A 6,062-nucleotide genomic window follows, 5' to 3' on the forward strand; every position below is an offset into this window, starting at 1 on the left:
TTAGTCATGGCCTGTAAAGGATTTTTACCCTCAAGGCTCTCCGACGTGTTTTCGCCATCATGACCGACGTTTCGCTGTACATACTAGGAGCTTCTTGACCCACAACGTGCAGTCAAACGCCAGGCATCATGCCGAACAACACACCGTCCAAACCTGAAAAACGCATAAGGAAACAATATGGCACAACCACCAAAGCCTATGCAGCAATGATGTTTATCCATCACTGCAAGCATCCTGGCTGCACAAATGGGCGGGTATAAGAAGGGAATGTTTTCGACCTGGCCACAACAGTGTTTGTAATGTTTGCATACTCAATCACCCGTACAGATGAGCCCTCATAAATGTTGTGTTATTACTGGATAACGCTAAGGTGTGTGTTCATGTGTAGTCTACCACGAATGAAGAAAGATACCCCACACATGCTGTATAAGCATGAAAATAAATACTATGCGGCGCGCATGTGATATTCCAGTTAATCTGATGCTTTGTGTTTCTTTCAGCTGGAGAAACTGTACAAAAATGTCAAGGGAATCAATTTGAAGAACTGCACCGTTGTAGACTTCTGGTATGCTTATAATTTCAATCCGCCATTTCAATTCCTCAATATTTTGCATTGCAGTTATTATGATTGTCATATATATGGAATCGGAGCGGTGGCTCGGTGGTTCACATCATGCCATGAACATAAGAATCAGTTACTTGACCCATCCTTCTGCCAGTGCCTTGGCGTCGTTGGGGCATGACTATTTCTTTCACCGCTGTCTCCTTGCAGTGCCTATCCACTTTTCTCCATACATCATTGTGTTCTTTAACTAAGACGGCTTCGATCCTGTCCAGTGGTTGATGTTTGATGTCCAGTCAGTTCATGGTATTCTTTTCCCCTAGCACCTGAATGAACTTGAACTTGAGAATATGGCCTTCCTTCTCTTCCCAGACCACCTTTGAGTGTTGCTACAACTTGCGGTTTAAGGCACAGATGTTTTTCTCTTTTATAGGGACCAACCACTGGCGGTGGTTGCAAAGTGCTTCTTCGTCAACACCAGTGACGTCAACAACAACAGTGTACATGAAAACTTCAAGAATGGGACGAAATCGTTGAAGAAACTCGGAAATTACAGCCTCACTGAGAAAGACGCGGACGTCACAGTAACAAGTGAGTCGAGAATTCTCTGTCACTCTCACAGAGCCCATTTGCTGAATTGTGCTACAATATGTATTTTTACAAAACGATCATCATCATCCACTGCTGGATGAAGGCCTTGCCAAGTCACCACCACCTCTCAGTCTTATTATGCAATAATCCACAAGTGAAAAAGGGCTGTAAATATTTATAATTTTTACTTATTAGTTCCTGTGAATAAAATTCACCACGACAAAATCGTAGCCTTCATTGGTCGCGTTGTTTTTCACAGAGGAACAACCCGTGCGTCCCACCGTACAACCCATGCGTACCACCGTACAACCCGTGCGTCCCACCGTACAACCCGTGCGTCCCACCGAAGCCCTGAAGGATTTCGACATTCAGTTCACGATCCACAACCACACCTTCAAAAAGGAACTCAAGGATAACAATTCTTCAATCTACAAAGAATATGTAAAGAACATCACCGAACTGGTAAGGGTTATTTTGCCTCAAGTTTTCTCCTACACGAATCAAGACACTTGTTCCAAATACCCAAATGTAGCAGGACCCTCCTAAGAAAAAAAGTATTGAGACCCAGTAAGGGGGTAGAGCGGTGGCAGTGTGGGTCGGTGCGCTGTGCTATAAACCCGGCAACCCCAGTTTGATTACCAGGCACGGTTGTTGACATCAATGGTGAGTTATATCTGAACTGGTCCTGGGTTCCACTGCCTTCACCAACTCGCACCGACTAGTGTGGCCAAGTATGGTCAAACAACCCCAAATTTACTGAAATTTACTGTTTTCAGCTGCGTGTAATGATGCTCACAATGTTTCATTTCAGGTGGAGAACCTCTACAGGACAAAGTACAACAAGACACTGCACTACTGCGTGATAACCGGTTTCACGTACGTGATTTGACTTGCACCATTTTTTTAACTCGATTTGTCGAAGCTACAAGCTGTGTTGTTTGAGATTGTACGTACTTTCAAAGGAGTGCATGTATGACTGAGATCCTGGGTTCCAATCTGGGTTTCAAATATTTGTGATTGACAGTATAGGAGATGATGGACTCAACCCCAGTCATCAATAACTGCACACAAATTAACCCGTAACATTAAATATGGTCATGCATTTAATTTGGTCAAATCCCAGCTCTGAGAATTACAAATATATCGGTTTGACCATCATGCAACGAATATTACTCTCTGTGGCTAAGGTGTGAAGGAAAGTGCTGCCTTCTACTGCGTGGATCGAAATTAAACTATGGTTTGTGATACTGTATTGGCAGTGGTGCAAAAACACAAGAAACAAAAACTCAACAGAGTTATCAGTACCACTGCCCCTAAAGATGTAAACATATATAATATGTTACGTTTTGGACAGTGGAGCGATGAAATCAGCTCTTGTGCAGGTGCTGGGTGGATTTTTACATCACGGTATTGTGGCGGCTTGGGTTGCCTTCATCCAGCAAGTAAGTAAATTAACTATGGCTGCTACTACTGATGATGATAGCATTCTGTGTTTTTTTTGTTTGGCATTACAGAGAAGGCTCAATCAAAGTGGATTGCAAATGCTACTTCACAAATAGCAGCACAGTGACAGTAGCCGACATCCTAGAAACATTCTCCAACAAAACGGATGGCATCGACGTGCTCGGAGCTTACAAGCTGCAGCCCAACAAGCTCACAGTGAATGGTACGTCGCGTGTGTGTGTATGTCTGTGTTTTTGAGGGGAGCGGTAGTGTAGTGGTTAGCGTGCTACACTACGAACCCGGCCCGCCAGGTTCAGTTCCCGCTCACGGCCAACACTAATGACAATTACTGAATTGGTCATGGGCCTCCTCTAGGTCGACTCAGCCTCAAATGAGTACCTGGTGAGGTGTGTAAACATCACCACTGGGGAGATAAAGGCGGCCAGGTGTGCTGTTGGCCACCCACCCCGTCGTGTGCCGTGCCGGCCTTGACAGGTGCTCGCTAACAGCACTTGCCCCATATACGGGGGATGTTCCTTTTTGTCTTTGTGTGCCTAGCACAATAAGGAAAGCAATGTGGAGGTTGGGAATAGAGTGTGGCTGAAAAGTGTTGTAGTTATGAGGTTTGTGATGGGTGGGACTCGAACGGCGGATGTCTTGTTGCACCCACGAGACCATGAGAGATAAACAAGGGCTTTGGGAAACCTTAATTTACTGTTGGATAAACCATGATTGATGATGGTATTACCCACAACTCTACACTTTGGCACGTAATAAGGGGGCGGGGGGTTTCTTGTTGTATAATTTTACTGTTTTGTGAAAGTAATTATCTCGCCGTAACACATTGATGGCCAGGGTTTCAGACTGACTCGCTCTGACTCATTTTAGGAATAAAGCCCGAACATGAGAAGTTGAAAACATTCTACATACAATTCCGTCCATTCCTGGCAAAGGAAACTCCAGACGAAGCTTTCAAAAAGAATGTTACAGATGAGGTATGGGACTAACCAAGGTTGCTGCAATACGATACGATATATTGCACGGAAAGTGTATTGCCAGTGTTGCACAATGTGTTCATATTGACCCAGACTTAAAGCATCAATGAGCTCTTACCTGGAAGCCCCCAGTCAACATCGATCTCTGCTGTCCCCGCAATAATTCTGGAACTCCCTGCCTTCATCCGTGCTGCTGGCCCCCTGCCCCAATTTCCAAGAGCCTCCTCTTCTCCCCTGCCAATAACTGCTTCTTTCTCGACGTAAAATATTTATGCTCACTTTCTATACAGCTTCTTGAGATTTGGTCACGTTTAGATGCTAATATGAATCTACGTTGTATCACATTGTACAGCTCACCCAAAATTCTAGATAATGTGGACATGGGGGGGGGGGGGGGCTCGTTTAATTATTTACACCAAGCCCAGGGTTGCCACCTGTTCTGTTTTGCCAAAATTGTCTCCTTATTGAGGTAGTTGCTGTCCTCGCAAATCTGTAATTTCTTCCAGAGACATAAAGAGACCCGGTAATAATGTCCCACTGAAGACAATGCATTTACATCACGTCCTGTTCTGTTCTGGTATTGTGAGATATTCTTCTTTCCATGATGTGTCCCACTATATTGTATCTCAAGCGTTGGCAACCCTAACCAGGGCCCATGCCAACCGTGCTCCACCGCCGAGTTTGATGGAAATGTGTGTGCATTCGTCTTGCAGCTGGAGAAACTCTTTAATCAGGAGCTTGTGAACATCACACGCAACTGCAGCTGGGTGGGCAGGTAAGACACCACTTTGGTTCAGTATTGCCTGACGGTTAATTTCTACAGCATTTTCTTTAATATTTGTCATAGTCTTAGTCTTTGGATTTCAGGTGATAATTGAACATTATGGCAGGAACCCGGGGTGTCATAAGCCCCCAGCTCTCACATAAACAGCGTTGCAACGTCATTTGTCTGTTGAAGGCGAACGATACGGCAATCTATTTCCTCTCGACGAGCTCTACACGATGCGCTAATAAAAAAGTTTTGTTTATGACTACGGCAATTTGGGCAACGACGGGTGCTTGGTGAAGAACGAGAGGATTGATTTTTGGTGGGTCGTGGCGTTTATGTGCACGGTGGGATAAAGTCGCCAAAAATAAATGAATTAATTACGATTTTGACTTCCATTTATTCGGGACCCCGGGGTCCCACCATAAGGTTCAATTACTGATTTGGAATTTGGTGATTAGGCACCAAAGTTGTTAAACAGCTTATCCAGCAATGTTATAAGTGCGCCCACAACTCAGCAATGAAAAGCATTATTTTCAGATGTCGTATGAATAAGTGGACAAGAGAGTAGTCTCTTGCAAGTGAGACTATCCTTGTCTCTGGTTACACCAAATAAACCGAGCCTTGAACTTCACATCCTGCAGGACTCCAGATTATATCATCACTGAGAAGTGCGACTTTCTGGACTCGCCGGATCTCAACGAAACGGTCATCAGAGACGCCTTTATCAAAGGGACAAAAAACATCACCAAGCTGGGCGACTACTACCACCTCACAAACGATGGCACCTTCAATGTTTCACGTAAAGCCATTTTCATCTTTCATAATTGTTTTTCTTAGCTTTCAAGTGCATTGTATTCTGCCACGGTGTAATGGTTGGCACACACTACACTTACAATCCAGAGGTGGCCAATTCGATTCGATCTCCTGGCATGCCAGTTGAGACAATTGGGCAGGTTTCTTAATGCCTCCAACTCTGTTGACCGAGCAATATAAATATATACGCCACAATTGGTCGATCGGTATAGTGAATTAAAGTGTTGATACTCCCACCTCTTTTAAGATGTCCAACTGTCGTCAAGAAATTTAGATTAGTGAGATGAAAACGAGATAAATAAGAGATAGAGATGAAAAAGCTGCAGACAAGAGATACAGATGACTGATCACTGGGAAGTAAGATACATTTTTGGGATGTTTGTCCAACTCCATTCATGTTTATACATGTGGAGAGAAAACTGGAGTACCCGGATTGTCACAGATGATTAATGCTAATCATGTATTTATTATTATTACAGCCAAACCAATCGTGCCGCCACCTGCAGAGACGCTGAAGCCGTACTACCTAAAATTCACAGTCACCAACCAGAAGTACAAAACCGACCTGGAGACCGTGACCTCTCAGTCTTACGCAAACATCACCAAGGGAATCTCTGCAGAGGTACAGCATATCAGCACAATGTCCAGAGTTATTACGTTTATTTAATGTTAACTGGAAAGAAAATATTATAATTGCCGCAGGTGCCCAGGTGGCTCAGAAGATCAGACGGAGCACTGAGCTGACACCGCTGACATCCTGAGTCTGAATCCAGGTTTCGGCCACCTGAAATTCACCTGGGTTTCTCAGTTGTAGATAGTTGATGGTCTCAGTGACTTACACAGAAGTGCATTAACTTATATTGAGACCCATATATTCTGTTTAGTGATG

General features: G+C 44.1%; 1 long non-coding RNA gene across 1 annotated transcript; it reads left to right on the forward strand.

The window, feature by feature from the left end:
- The first annotated feature begins 1,099 nt into the window (after positions 1-1,099).
- On the forward strand, positions 1,100-1,980 carry LOC144950810 (uncharacterized). The gene is made up of 3 exons (XR_013640407.1): positions 1,100-1,153; positions 1,413-1,615; positions 1,965-1,980. It is a non-coding gene; the product is annotated as an uncharacterized LOC144950810 (long non-coding RNA).
- The last annotated feature ends 4,082 nt before the right edge of the window (positions 1,981-6,062 follow it).

Source organism: Lampetra fluviatilis, chromosome 59 (assembly GCF_964198595.1).
Source record: "Lampetra fluviatilis chromosome 59, kcLamFluv1.1, whole genome shotgun sequence".
Taxonomy (NCBI): domain Eukaryota; kingdom Metazoa; phylum Chordata; class Hyperoartia; order Petromyzontiformes; family Petromyzontidae; genus Lampetra; species Lampetra fluviatilis.